Genomic DNA, 15582 nt, shown 5'->3' with positions numbered 1-15582 from the left:
GATCATGGACAAGATAAATAAAGTGAGGGGAAGAGTGTAGCCAGAACCTCAGTAAGAGGCTCTGGAGGAGCCAGAAGAGGGGCTACAGCCTGATGCACTCTGTGTACCCATGTGGCACGGTCTCCCTCTTGCTGCAGAAGGGACAGGTGCCAGTATGCCATGTACATGCCCATGCTCAAGGCTCTGTGGAGGAGTCACCAAGTAATATCCTGGACAGGGCATGGAACAGAGTGGAATGCAGACTGGCCCACCAGGGCTTCCTGTCTTCTACAGGTGGCAGCAGGCCTCACCACTTCATGTCAGGGTGGGACATAAGGGCAAGGAAGTGCTCACAGTAGTGTTGTTTGGTCTTAATTAATGTTTGTAAAATGTGTCAGAGCCCCAAAGAGGAAATAATATAGTACTGCAAAGTATAATTATCCCACAGAAGAATTTGGCTAGACCAGAACTTTGTTTCCACTGTAGGCTGGAGAGGATGTGACATGTAGCAAAGTATGTCTCCCCACCAACCAGGATGGGGATATTTAACATACATAATAAGGATTATTGTCTATAATGACATTGCCTTAAGGGTTTTGCTCAGGGTTTTTATTAGAGATCTACCTCCTAGGAGATCAGGTCTCCGAGGCAGCTAAAGTGATTTTAAAATCAAAGGGACTGACAAGTGATAATAGAGAGCTGCTCATTCGGACATCTAAAACTGTAAGGCTTTGGAAATACCTTCTCCTAACCTGTCACGGCCGATGTTGACACCAAGCTAGAGGGGAAGAACTAATGCATCTTGTGCCATTTCTGGCAAATCAGATGTGACACATAAGTCAAAGTGATAGATAAAAACGCCTTGGACAAAAAAAAAGTTTTTGAAAAATGGATATGAATATTAGAGTTCATGGATGTATGAAATGGAGAGGACTAGCTAGAGTGCAGCAGGGAAAGTGCAAGCAGCATACTCTGCAATCCCTCTCCATACAGCTCGATTAATGAACCTCGCTTGATAAATAAAACCCACCCTGGTCATCTCCCCATACACCTCCATCATTTGCACTTGAGTCCTAACTTGCACTCCTGTTCCATTTCTGCCCGCACCCTAGCTCCACCTATGCACCTCAGTCCTGATTTGCACTCTGCTATTCCCAGTCTAGGGTCTGTCTTGAATGGTTAATTGTGGACAACTGTCACTTAAAGACTAAGCTGACAGATAGGCAAACTCATTATATTTGTGATCTCTGCTACATTTCAGTCTCCTCTTTAGAAACTAGAAATAATCCAAATAATGATTGTAATAGTTATCAGCTAAATCAGAGTCTCTTCTGGATTACAGATGATAAAGAGTTTGACACCAAAGTTGTACATTCTGGTAATCTTTGTCAAAATCTGGGAAAGGTGTTCAATTAATTGCTTTTTTATTTCTATTTCACACTCAAAATATATTTTAGGAACATTTCCATGCCCCAAATGATTTTCCTTGGGTTCACCTGGGTTCTGTTACCTTGATGAATATCTAACAAAGAGCATCTGAAAGCATTCCAGCAGCAAAGTAAAAGAACTGAAGGAAAAGTGATCAGACAGTTGCTGATGCAGAAAAGCTGCTCCTAATAATGTACAAAATTGTTTGTGAAAATTAGCAAGCTGCTTCATTTGAAGGCTTTTTAAGGGTATGCTAACCAGACATGAACAAAACCTTTCATTGTTGCACAAGTGTTTCATGACTGACGTGTGCTGCAGAATTTCAGATCAAATATGGAAATACAAATACTGGCTGGGAAGCAGAAGGGAAGTAAAAATACTTGTACCTTAACAAACACACTTTCTCCACACAACACAAAGGGATATAAAAATCAGCAAAACAAACTAACAGACATGACCGACAGATTGTGATGGAGTGCATACTGACACTGAAAGGGTTCACTGGAGCTGGCATGCTCAATTAGGGAACCTGGTTGCACCTGTAAGGTGGGCCAATGCCCAATTAAAGATGAGTTCCAGGTAAAGAAGCAACTAAGTGGTTACTCTAGAGAAAGGAAGGTTAGAGTACCCTCACTGTGTGGTGGTAAAGGAAGAATAATACTATAGTTTAGCTGTTGATAGTAGTGAGGCTGGTAGGATTGTGGAGGAAGCACAGGGAAATAGTAGCTTTAGAATTCTCTCTGGGGTAAAGAACCCTGGCAAAAGGTTAGGAAAGCTCTGGAGAAGTCACTGGCATGATGAAAGCTCTAGTGATGAGCCATGATGAAAGGTTAGAATCCTGACTTCTAGGTAGGTGCTCGCTGAAGACCAGAGCAGAGAGGGATGAAAAATTGTGCCTGAAAAGGATAGAAGTGGCTTAAATTTGTTTTTGTTGAAGACTTATTAGGGGACTTTGATGGAGATCCCTGGGACTCCCTGACCTGAGAAAAGGGTAACACTTAACAGGATAAGAAGATAAAAAGGGTTGGGGGCTTGAGATAAATACAGTTACATACTTGTATCAGGAAGGGAGAGAAGGAGAGGCCTGCAGGTAGACTGAAGAAGATGGAAGTCCACAAAGGATATATAGAACTTATCTGCTTACTGCAGGATACCTGTATGTGGGTTAAAACCTAGAGGAAAGATAGGGAAATCCAGACACTACAAGGAGCCCTGATAACAGTGGTGCAAAAACCCTGGAGAACAGAAGTAGAATGACTAGTGAGTGTGGACTTGGCTCAAGGGTTGGCTGTGAGGCTGCTCGACTTTTGTTTGTGGGACTCGCTCTTCACCTTGAAGGGGTGAGACTCTGAAGCCTCCTGGTTGGAGGGCTGAGTCATGAGAAGATGCTGACCACCACAGGGCTGGAGTGACTTGGCAGGGGACATATGAAGAGTGCTTGCTGTACTATCATCAGGGGTGTGTGTGTGCTGATTGGTGAGTAGCTCTGACAGAGACATTTCAGTCACTGGTGCAGTGTAATCCTTATCTTGACAAAATTATAGACCCTCCAAAATGGTTTCCTGTATTTTCCCAATTTAAAGGGACTGGGGCAGGTGTACAAATATTGCAATGAGGTAATATGGGTATCGGGGGTGTGTGTGTGTGTGGGGGGGGGGGTGTCTAGAGGTGTGTTCAGAAGAAAAAGCTATGTGGTCATTTCAGATTCCTCATATAATGTGTTATGCAAACTGCACAAATTAACAAGTTACTCACAAGTTCAATCAATTTTATCGTCTGTAAGAAAGCAGATTTGAGACGAATGGGGTTGAAGAAATGGTTGTCTCAAGCTAAACTGAACAAGGAAAACACAACTAGCTGTGGATATCTTATAAAATGACAGACTAAATGTAAATTTGATATCTCTTAAACCACTTATAGCTTAGTGTTTAACAGCTATAAACCTGTAATTAGTTCTAACTGCTTATTAAGAATGTGTATACATATACGTATGAGACACAGTAAGAGCTGATTTTTATAGCTTTCCTGTAGTGAAGAAAGTCTCCATTTTGAAAATACCAGCACCAGGCCCTCCTCTCACCCCCCAGGCTGCCCTGGACCCCATGTCCCCCCTGAAGTGTGGGGCCTGGGGCGGTTGTCCTGGTCCATTCCTATGGACGTCACGGCTCTGGGTCCAGGGGTATAGTGGTGGGGACTGGCGCCAGCAGTAGCGAGTTACCCAGCCCCAGCCTGCTCCTGCTTCAACCACTCCCCGCCCTCATTCCACCTCTGCCCCCTCCCCTGCCTCCTTCCAGCTTCTGCCCTGTCTCCTGAGTGATGCTGGGAGCCAACGGGGTGGGCTGGGGCCGGATCACTTGCTGCTGCCAGTGCTAGGCCCCCTGCTAGCCTCCCAGGCTGCCCTGGACCACACATCCCCCTGAAGCATGGGAGCCCCCCAAGTTGCGGGGCCCGGGGCAATTGCCCCAGACCATCCTATGGATGGGACGGTTTTGCCTGGACCCTGCATCCCCCTGAAGTGTGAGGGCCCCCCAAAGCGCGGGGCCTGAAGTAGTTGCCCCGGTCCATCCTATGGACAGGATGGCTCTGCTTGGACCTGTTCTGGGCACCACCAAAAATTATACAAACCTGCTGCTCATGCCAGTAATATAATATTGTAGCAGAAGAAGACTGTAGAAAACCACAATCCTGTTTGACTCCAGTGCCTCTATAGTAATATTGAATTGCTTGTTTTTATTATTTCCACCTCAAAAAACCATTCATTTTAGTGATTGACCAGAAGCATCTACAGTCTATTCTTCAGGCACGCTTTTCTGTTGTAGCAAAGCCAAATTAGTTTCAAGGAACTGATCAGCATGATTTATTCATTTTTGCTTGGTGTTTCTTCTTAATTGCACATCAATTTTCAATATAGAAGTTATGTTTAGAATGCAATTTAGTAAATTAATGCATTGTTCTTTTCAAAACATCCAGCTGCTGTTTCTTGAAATGCCTCTTGTTTCCACTGCAACTTTGCTTGCTTTGTTGGTGCGTTCACTGGGTGGCAACATATTTCTTTAACAGCTAATGTGCCGATGAAAAACATTTTCAAATAGCCCCATTTGGGCATAAACTACTGGTTGCTCTTAAAATTTCTTGCTCATCCTGCTAATCTGGTAACTTAATTCAATGTACAGTATTGACTTGATGTGATGATGTCAATGCCTGGAGAATGTTTAAAAGTTGAAGTGACTTTGGTGTATTTCATTTTCCTTCCTTCTTTTTTTCCCCTTACTTTTTAAACCAGAGATGTTACTTGCATTGTCTTTGGGGAAAAACAGAGGCCTCACTTCCATTTTGCTTCCCTTTATCTGATGCCTGTTCCTTCTTCCTCACTCACTTGGAGGCTTTGTGATGCTCTACACTGCAGTGATGCCATGAGGAAATACTAGTCGTTTTTTTTTTTTTTTTTTTTTAAAGGCTGGTGTTTGTGGTCCCCAATTAGATTCACCTGCCTTCTCATGGTCAATGGTTATTACATGTGTATACGATGCCCTATGGGGAAGAGTGGGCCAATGATTGAGTGACTATGCCAATTTCTTGATGGAAACCTTCCTTGCGGATGAGCTCCTGAGATTTGATAGTAAGTGTGGAGCAGTTCTACTGCCTGGGGGAGAAGATGATTTTTCCCCCTTGCTGCCCTCTATATTTTGTCTTCACACAGCCCAATTACTTCAAGTCAGGCATGTCCCTTAATGCCTCTATGCCTCAGTTGCTTTATTTGTAAAATGGAGATAATATAACTGCCTCTCTGCAGCATTTTGGGGCTAATTTCATGAATGTCTAGAATGCTGAGCAGTGGACACTATATAAATGCAACACTATTTTCCTTTTAAAACAGCAAAAACACTTAGTTTGCAACTTGGAGGGTTCTTCCAGAAAACAATCTGAAAAGCTGCTGGAGCATAAGTTTTAATCTTTGTCTTCCTGTTCCTCTCCTATGGCCAAACCAAGTTGTCGAACGTTTTTCTCGAACTTGCTGCTGGAGGTCTTTTATGTTACGTCCCAGCCCACCGTACAATTTTGTAGACTAGTTATAGGCCCATGACAATTGAGGTTACACAATGAAAATGTTGTCAGGCAGACCTTTTCTTCAAAAAGGGTAAGAAAAGCAGTTTTGAGTGACATGGAAAGAGGAGCATCAAGAAGCACTATTAAAAAGCTAAAGTGACTCTAACTGTCCTGCACTGCATTAAAAGTCAGATCTCATTTAAAATTATACAAGAGGAAGTATTGGAGATGGGTATAACATGTCAATTTACTTGGTAGACATGCAGTCTGGGTTGGCGCTCAACTTTCTAAAATTCGATCTGTATAATAAGACCGACTTTCTTCATGCTCAAACCACCTATTTGGCAGTAGTCCAGCAAATTAAATAGTTATATTGGACAACATGCTTCTGCTCTAGTCCTAAAATTCGGATTTGCCTACAATACGTTTTTTTTTCAGGCTGTTTGAAGACTGATGTGATTATTGCTTTTTTTTTTGACTATCTATTAGTTGGCCTCCTCTGAAAGAAGCATTGGTGATCTTGAGTTTCCTCAAGGCTAGGTGTTCCCCATTAAATTTCCCTACCAAGAGGGAGAAGGCAGGGTGTGTTACACAGAGCACATCAAAATGTCTGTTGGGCAATGGTCCAAATTCCATCTACAAAGATGGGATCCTGTTTCTGGTCTAGTTAACCTTATCTCATGTCAGCCCTCCCTGTTTTTCATGGTGTGGGCTTTTCAAGATGTGAGGGTCCTTGAGATCATCAGTACTCGGATAAACCTTGTTACTCTCCTGCCCCTCCAGTCAGAGGGGGAATTGCTTGTGATTAACTTGGTGTCAGCTCTGTGCCTCCACCAGTGTATTAACCACACAAGCAATTTCCTCTGGGCTATGCCAGCCCTTCCTTTGCCTTGCAGGTTAACAATTACCATACTCCATCCTGGAACCCCTTTGAAGTGTGTTCCTGTGGTGTCCAGCCCCTTAACCACTGAATACTCACATTAACCCCAGATGTGCTGTCCCCAGGGAAACAGTGTATGCACCAGCTTGAATGATTCAGCTCAGGGTCAGCATCTTGTATAATACCCCTCCACTGAGATATTTTTAGTGGAAACATTAGGTTTATTATCAAAGGGTCAAGAGTCAAAAGTCAGTGAGAAAGGGTAATGGAAACCCAAGGGTTACATGAAACAAAATCATAACATAATTTCTGGAGCCTAAACTTAGCAGGTTAACCTTCTGTTAAAAAGTTTTTCACCCCAAATGTGCTTTGCAGTGTTTTGAGCGTGGTTGAGATCCCATTTTCACTAATGTAATCAGGTAGTGTGATTTACTACTTAGGTGCAGGATGAAGGGGGTCTCATCTTTGCCTTCTGCCCCAAATCCATTCTCTGTATCTGAGTCAAGATGGCCCTCTTCCTCTGCCTCACCCTTCCATAGTTATCCTCTGGTGAGCATCCTCCCGTTGACTTTGTATATGAATGAGCCCCCATCCCTCCACTGGTTTTGTTAACTTACAATGCTTAACTTGCATGCAGATAGACAGGTGACTATACATCCTTTTTTCTGGCAGAAAATAGTCAATTCTGCCTTGATACAGACTTTAGGAAGATATCTTTAGTATACATAACTCCTTACATAGCGTTTGTACATACATTTCACAATGATATTAGTGACCAGACTTTAAATAAGACTTCATAGTCTTTTATATCTATTATACATATCAGTATCAGGATATTCTTGTAATGCCCTTGCCAGTTGGCATTGAGCTTTGTCTGATTGTCTTACCAGAAAGCCCAGAGCTTTCCTAATCAGCATCTTGCTCAGAGTGGGCTAAGTTCTAGACAGCTTAGTTTTTATCCAGATCCCAGACAAGATTGGACATTAGGAAAGCTGAGACTGCACTACATAAATCAGATGATGCAGAAAGAGATTAACACAACACTACATTTCTCTGACAGCAGCCTCCCATATTCAATGTACAGGAGGTGGGATAGAATAGAACCCTGCAGCACTTCAGACAAGTGGAGAAAGAGCAATTGTCCAGCACAACCCTCTTCTTCTCAGGGACCATGGAACCAGGTGGGTGCATTTCTTTCTATCCCAATTAGTATGTGGCAATGACAACCATCTCTCAGTGCCACAGTGTCCAAGGCAGTTGACACATCTGGTAGGTAAATCTTTTAGTTGTCCCAGGGGAAAGGCTAAAGACTAAATGGGCCAGGCAACTGAGTTAACTTCTCATGATCACATCAGAAATTGTTTGAAGCACACTGGGTAAGGTAGTGCATGAAACTCGTAAGGTCACTGCCTGTGTCTGTGTTTGACATGTGGATAATTAGGAATACATTTTCCGTTAGTAGCAGGCTGGTATCTTTTAGTCACTACATGACTTCAGGGGGCGTTGGGGGCAGAGAGGGTTTTCAGCACCTCTCATATTAGACTTGAAAGAAAAAAGTAGGCCTAAAGTAAACTGCAAGTGAAACTGCTAGAAAAAGATCACCAAATAATATTCACCACAGACCCAACTAAAGCACCAATAGTGTAGTCCAAGGTCCGGTGTGCTTCAACAGCAGCCCTGGGAACTACAGTTGTGGACTACAAACTGTGGCATGTTGGGAGAACTTCCTGGTTCTTGCCAGGATGTACTCTCTGCCCTTCTAGCAGGAGGTCTCAGCACTGACTGAGCTGGGAGCAGGTAGCAGGCAAGTGAAGGAGGAGGCTGCTGGACTGTAATCTTGTTCTATGGAATAAAGCCTTGACCCTGGTGGTTTATCTGAGTGGGTCTGGTCTGAGGTGAACACACACAATGCAGAGCACACAAAAGAGCCTCAGGCCGGTTTCCCAGAGTTGTGTAAAAAGTTGCAAGGCAGGCTTCCCCTATCTTGAACAACCTCCTACTGGGCCAGTGAACAGGAGAGGGGGGCTACAATAGTATAGGTGTGCTGGGGCTACTGGAGGGAAGAGGGAGCTCTCAGACAGCAATCTGCCATAATGTAGCTCTGTGCACTCGGAGCATTGGGGTTACCTTTAGCATTGCTGAATGCTCCAGAATGGACATGGAAGAATGGAGCTGGAGTCTGTTGCAGTGCTACCTCCTCTGCACCAGATGGGGTGTTCAGAGAGACACTGAGAGTACGACACATCTTCTCTAAACGTTTTGTAAGGACCATTAGCAAGCATGCTCCCCACAGCAAGCTCTGGGGGAAACTCACCCCTGTTGTGCCAGTATAGCAGCTTCAAATCAGCATAACATCTCCATGGGGGAATACTCGCAGCATAAGGGTCTCCTTGGCAGGTGCAGGGTTGTCTTAGACAACTATACCTCGCCTTGCAGGAGCCTTTGGTACAGGCCCTGGCTGAACTGTTCTTAGGCCTGGGCTATTCCTAACTGCAATTTAGAGTAGTCCTGAGGACTACCCTAAACTGTCAGGACCCAAACACAGTGCCTCCCATCTCAGTTGTAGCACTGACCCAACTAATCCCTCCCCAACTATTCTTGTCTCCCCATTAGGAAACTGGCTTGCGCTCTCCCTTTGCTTTGCTTTCAGGAGCCATAATCTACCCAGAATTAGCTAAAATAGGATTAATTTTCCAAGTAGTGGGCAGGAATTTAGTTATGTGACTCCCACTGATTAAACTTACTCCATAATATTTTGGCTGGTTTACCAGACTTTCTTCTACATATTAAGTTAATCAGCCTTTCGGTTATCTGTACTGATACATGCATTTGACAACAAACTCTCTAGCTAGAGCTTTATTTTTATCACTTTTGGCGGTTCCTGTAATTTTTTTTTAAACTTAATTCAATTCACACTTTGTTCTCAAGGATATTTCTGTCCCTTGCTGGCATTCTAGTCCAATGGGTGACATGCCTGGATTTAATGAAGCTTAATGGACATTTAGGGCCTATTAGAAGATGAAATATTTCTTTGCATTCTGTTCTTTATTTCCAGTGATTGATAGTCCAGAGATAAGGTTAATAGAACCATTAAAGTTGACTGACTTCAACATCTGATAGCCTTTGTAACTCCTTAGGTTCAGTATAACCCGCTATTCAAGCTTGTTCTATGCTTACAAATTAAATGTGCATAGCTACATCCCTCAGGGCTGTGAAAAATTTAATGCCCTGTGTGGCATAGGCTTGCCTGCACTACAAGGTTAGGTTGATATAAATTGCCTTGCGTCTACCTGTGCATGCATCTACATTCAAATTTTGTCTCCGGTGAGGCAGTGATACCACCATCTCAAACTGCATTGAGCCATGTTCTGTGGCTGATTCGATGCAAGTGTAGACATTGCATGACTTATGTCGACACTAACAGTCCTCCATCAGTTGTTCCACAATACCCCAAAGAGATCACTTTGATCACAACTATGAACATCACTATTGTCTGGGGTCTCACAGACTGGAAGCTGTGTCCCCACTCCCACCCCTTAAAAGCCGTGAATATTTCTGAAATGCCTTCTCCTGATTGCCCAGTTTGGTGAGCACACTTAGCATAGAGTTGCCAATTTTGGTTGAACATATGCCTGGAGATTCAATCATATGACATAATCTTTAATTCCTGGAGACTCCAGGCTAATCTTGGAGGGTTGGCAACCCTAATTTAGCAGCACTTCCCATCTGACTGTGCAGGCTACATGCTGTAGATGTGCTCCTGCCTAGACTAATCAGGTAGTATTGGATCTCTTGGGCCTGTGGGGAGAAGAGGCTGTGCAGGCACAGCTCTGGAGCAATCATAGAAACATGAACATCAACGAGCATATTGCACGGGGGATGCAGCCAAAGGAGTATGACAAGGATCAGCAGAAATGCACTGTGAACACAAAGGAACTGTAGCAGGCATACCACAAGCCCAGGGAGGCCAACAACAGATCTGATGCACTGAACCACAGACCTGCTGCTCTTCCAAGTTGCATGCCAAACTTGGCAGAGATCCAACCAGCACCCCACAGACCACTGTGAATACTTCAATGGAGCCTCAGACAGAGACCACTGCTGTGAGGAGCAAGGAGAAGGGACATGTGGTGGTGATTGGCTGGGGAAGTCCAGCTATGCTGTGGGGCAGGGACTTTGGGGGGCTGCTCTGCAGTCTAGCCACTCCCACCAGCTGAGCATGGATAAGCCCAATCCAGGGAAGGAACCAGCATGTGTGCACACTATCCCTTCAAATGATAAATGTGAACATGGCATCCTGTCCACCTCCAAGTTAACAGGACACATGTATCTGAGAAGAGGTAGTTATCTGGTTTTCATTCCCCTGTAGAGTTTGTTTACACTTATGGGAGATAATGCTGCCTGTTTCTTCACAATGTCACCTGAAAGTGAGAATAGGCATTCAAATGGCAGGTTTGTAGTTGGTGTTGCAAGGCATTTACATGGTAGGTATGCTAAACATTGCCCCTTCATGCTTCAGCCACCATTACAGAGGACATGATTCCATGCTGATGCTTGTTTTTTAAAAAAAGTGTTAATTAAATTTGACTGAACTCCTTGGGGGAAGCCTAGTATGTCTTCTGCTCTGTGGTTTTACCCGCATTCTGCCATGTATTTCATGTTGTTGCAATCTCAGATGACAATACAGCTCAAGTCTTTCTGGGGAAGAGCAGAGCTTCTTTCCATGAGGAGCTGGGTGAGTACAGTTGGGAGGAGAGAGCTAGAGGAGAGGAGGATCGGAAGTCCCTTCTCTCTGGGAAGCGGCCTGTGAGAAAGCTGAGAAGAGTAGATGGCCAGCTCCCTGGGAGAGGTGGAAGACTGACTGGAGACGGGGAGCAGCTAAGCCTGTGAGTGAGGGGAGGAGCCTGCCATCCCCAGGACTGTGGGGGTTGTTGGAGGTACAAGAGTCTGGGATGAGGCATGGAGGAAAGACTCTAGCAGTTGAGGTGCACCTGTGAGGAAGAGGTGGCCAGTCAGACCTAGCTGGGCTGATGGTCTGGCTTTGGTCAAGTTAATGCCAACAGCCAGAGGAGGGTAAAAGAAGGTATGGGGAAAAGTGAGGCAAAAAGTGCAGAAATGAACTCAGAGGCTGGTGCTCCCCTAAGCCCCCTTACTGAAATCTGTCAGAATCTGGCCCTTAATTATAGTTGTGTAGGGTACTATATACTAATATTTATTAACGGCCAGATTCCAGTAGCCCCTCATTGCTAGCACATACATGGGTCATCTTCATCTATTTGTGGAACTAGATTTTAATTTGCCACACAATTTTGCAGAAATTGCAGTCTGGCCATAAATAAAATTGTTTTATAAAATGGCTTAGTTTAAATGTCGTCTTGCTACTTAACATATCAAAAGAAGTAAATCTTTTTGGAAAGTACAGCTTATTCCAATGTCAGTTCAGTAGTATTAACATGCCAATTGCATCCTTTTTAGCACAGAAAATGTCTAGTCACACAGCAAAGACCTTTTATGATCACTTGGAATGTTAGGATTAATTGTCCCCTCTTGCTAGCTGGTGCAAGAGCAAAAATAGCCTGATTCAGCTAATAAATGTGACACTTCCTTATGAAACTTGATTTCCCCATAATAGACACTTTGAAAAAATGAGGTTAGAATGAGATTGAAATAAAAGATGAGCCAGAAAACCTATGGTATAACTATAAAATATTGCCTCTCCATTGCTACAGGTGCAGTTAGCTCTAATTATAAAGTTCTATTTTTAGCTTCCCTATAACTTTGGCCTGAGCCTTCCCAGATATACTCTGAAGGCAAGGGAGAAAGTTTATGCAAAATATGAAGATAAATTGTCAAACACTGAGTTACAAGTCACTAACTTGGCATTTTGACACATGTCTAACATTCATCACCCTCTAACTCAAAAATGACCTTCAAATTTTTCATATCATTAAATCTCATTGAAAGATCATGCATGGATTATTTCCAAGTAAATTGACTGTATTGAAGCAAAGATATTGGTTCTCTTGTTTTGAAGCCAATAATATTCCCTTTGATGTCAATGGAGGATTTTTTACATTGATTTTTAAGTTGAAGCGGAATTAAGGATTCAATTCATGTGAGCAAGTTGCCTTGGATTGGCTGGCTGCAATTTAGCAATAATATAAAGGTCTTTCTGTATCTGACAACTATCAGAAATCTACTAGGGACTAATCACCAAGCTTCCCTCTACAACTGTTTATTTCCTTATGGTATCATTATAAGGTGGACTGTGATCCTCCTTGTGGTTCTAAAAATGAAAAATAAATACTTTTTTTCTTTAAATGTGCTCTGAAAGTTTTGAATACATTGAGTAGGATTTTAAATTAATCTCCCCTTTGAAAATGTTGTGATGTTGCCACTGTTTTCTGTCCCTCTATTTTCCCTAATACATTTGTCGGAGAAAAACACAGTTCTCGCTCTCTGGTTGGGTGCAGTAAAGTCAGATACTTTATTCTCAAGCAATTGCATAGAGGGAGAGAGTGCACTAGGACACAGGGTTCCCCCCTCCTGGGCAGGTCTCTCTACAGGTAAACAATTACAGCAAGCATTTATACCTTTATTACAAACAATAATAAGCAACACTGAACAGACAATAATAAGCAACAGCTGCATTTTGTTTATACATAGGTCATCCTGAACTTATTTTTCTCACTATTTAGACTCTAGTCTACATTCCATATTGATCTACACAAGGTTACAACAACTTCTCACACAGTTCTTTTCCACTCACCTCACACAATCCTCGCTTCTACAAATCTCACGTTATTAGGGTTACAGCTAGCCTGACTCTTGCTAACAGACACTGTCACGCATTGAAATCCCCTTCAAATCCCTGTCAGTTCTTTCTCTACTTCAACACATTTGAAACACTCTAGATATTGACATTGGTTCATGCAAGATGTGGTGTGTTGCAACGCAGGCAGAAGCAAGATGCCCACAATGATGTGTGTAATTTCAGGCATGCCAAGTGCTTTCTTAAAGCTAGTCAGCACTACTTCCAGGTTTGGTGAGATATACTATTAGCGCTTACATGCTTTACAGCACAACAGTCAGTTTTCAAAGGCAGGAATGGTAATATATTTCAGAAATTGCCTTGTCAAAGTCAGTTGAGGACAAAAATCACCGTGATGGAATGTCTTAATTGTCATCTTCCAAACTAAGTGAGGCTCTTCCAGAAGAGAGAGAACTCTAGGTTGTACTAAAACTACTACTCCTTTTCATACATTCTTCATGAGCAAGGGTGAATTAAACTGTTCCTCATTGCTCCATCTGGAAAATGAACTTGTATTAACTGATTTGCCAAAGATACAGGTGTTTGTGGTTGAGCTTGAAACATTAGTATGACATCCTGTGCACTAGACTACTATGGCTTATCAAAAATTTCAGGTCTCTGTAATGGCTAAGGCAACTATATAATGAGCTAATCTGCTTAACCAACTTCAGAGTGGTTGGAGAGTGACAGATGAAACATTGAGCCACATTTTTCAGAGGAGCTAAGGCACCAAGAAATTCAGTGACTCAGCTGTTAGGATTTGTTAGCTAGTAGGTTAGGAATTGACTGTAGAAGCATTAGACCTGATTACTGGTACTTTGTCAGCAATTTTTCCAGTTCTTGAGCTAATGGTAGGCTGTGCTTTTAAGCATGGCTCATTACCTATGTAATGAGCCATGTCCGGTGTGCAATGAATGAGGCAGGGCTCTGTAGAAGATGCTATTGACTAGCCCTGCTCATTACATTGGAGACTCTTCAATACACTTATCTAAAAGGAAAAGGGGGGGAACCCACTAAAACCTATTTCTTCACTTATCTACACAAGACAAAATACAAAATGTGCTTAAAATAAGGAAAATTCCAAAACCAAAAACCTCATTTAAAAAACTGAATGTTGCCAAATGACCAATGCATTATTTTACAAACCCCAAGCACTCTAAAAGCAAGAAAGTATAACATTGAGCATATAGTAAACACTTTTTTTGTTCTTTTTAGGTATGGATAATAAACCTTAACTCTGACCCAAAATAAATACATACTCTTTCATTTAATTCAAAATATAAAACAACCCAAAGTCCTACTGGGGAAAAAAAACCTGTGTGGAGGTTCACATAACCCAGAGTGGTGGCAGGTGAAATGTATGCTCCTGACCTAGGCCAGAAGTTTTCACCAGGATAGCTTTAAACCTTGCTATTCTTCCCAAATCAACAACATGGCAGCCTCTTAGAACCAGGCTTGTAGGAGGGAAAATGGTAAAATTGTTGACTCTTCACCCTCGCCTGTTTAAATCAAGATTTCCCAGACTCCTCCAATACAGAACTGGCTCTTCATAACCTGCCCAGGACCCAGTCAGAGAGCAGAGGCTAGCCTGGGGAAACCCAAAAGCTTACAATGCAGAAAACTCTGCAGAAAATACAAAAGGGTACAAGCATTCTTGCAGAGTAGTTGACTTCTGTGCATAAAATTAAACTGGCCCAGAGGACTTCCAAGAGACTGAGGCAGAGTGCTAGATCAGGGACCAATAAGGACAGAGAAGCTACACATCAGGCTTAAGTTGGCAAAAATGAGCCTGAGAAAACTGGAAAATCTGGAACAGAGCAAGAAGATGAAATGTGAGGCTAGAAGATCTTCCTGGAAGGAAGATGTTTGTAACAGGATGACTATCCCCTCTTAGCGAGTGGGGTCCAGTGTACCAGGGCGGATTACCTGCACCCAGTAGGGCTTAAGGCAGTGGTGGGAAACTTGCGGTCCATCAGGGTAATCTGATTGCAGGCCGTGAGACATTTTGGTGATGTTTGCCGTGCCTGCGGACAGTCCTCAGTGGCCGTGGTTCGCTGTTCCTGGACAATGGGAGCTGCGGTAAGCTGCAGGGATGTGCTGGCTGCTGATTCCCGCAGCTCCCAGTCAATGGGAGCTGCGGGAGGCCGTGTCTATGGACAGTCAACATCAGCAAAATGTCTTGCGGCTGGCAGTCAGATAACTCTGATGGGCCGCATGCGGCCTGCAGGTTGTCCACCACTGGCTTAAGGGAAGGCACCTGGGCCTTATACAAGGGAAATAGCTGCAGACAAAGCCAGGTTCCTGCAAAGCTCTGAGCTAGAGGGGATGAAGCACCAGTGAGGCAGGTCTTTGGGAAAAGGCCAAACTCCAGGTAAGAGGTGATGGGAAAGCAGGAAGATAAACCTCCCCTAAGGGAGGACAGGCTGTACCCAGCTTG

General features: G+C 43.3%; 1 long non-coding RNA gene across 1 annotated transcript in view; it reads left to right on the top strand.

Moving 5' to 3' along the window:
• The first annotated feature begins 2017 nt into the window (after positions 1 to 2017).
• Positions 2018 to 15582, top strand: part of LOC123374812 — a 35121-nt gene continuing 21556 nt past the window's right edge. Inside the window, exons 1-2 of the long non-coding RNA XR_006581207.1 lie at positions 2018 to 2883; positions 7419 to 7515. This is a non-coding gene — a long non-coding RNA (uncharacterized LOC123374812). The remainder of the gene's footprint in view (positions 2884 to 7418; positions 7516 to 15582) is intronic.

This window comes from Mauremys mutica, chromosome 7 (assembly GCF_020497125.1).
Source record: "Mauremys mutica isolate MM-2020 ecotype Southern chromosome 7, ASM2049712v1, whole genome shotgun sequence".
Lineage (NCBI taxonomy): Eukaryota > Metazoa > Chordata > Testudines > Geoemydidae > Mauremys > Mauremys mutica.
The sequence above is the reverse complement of the archived record's forward strand: the minus strand, read 5'-3'. Positions and strand labels throughout refer to the sequence as shown.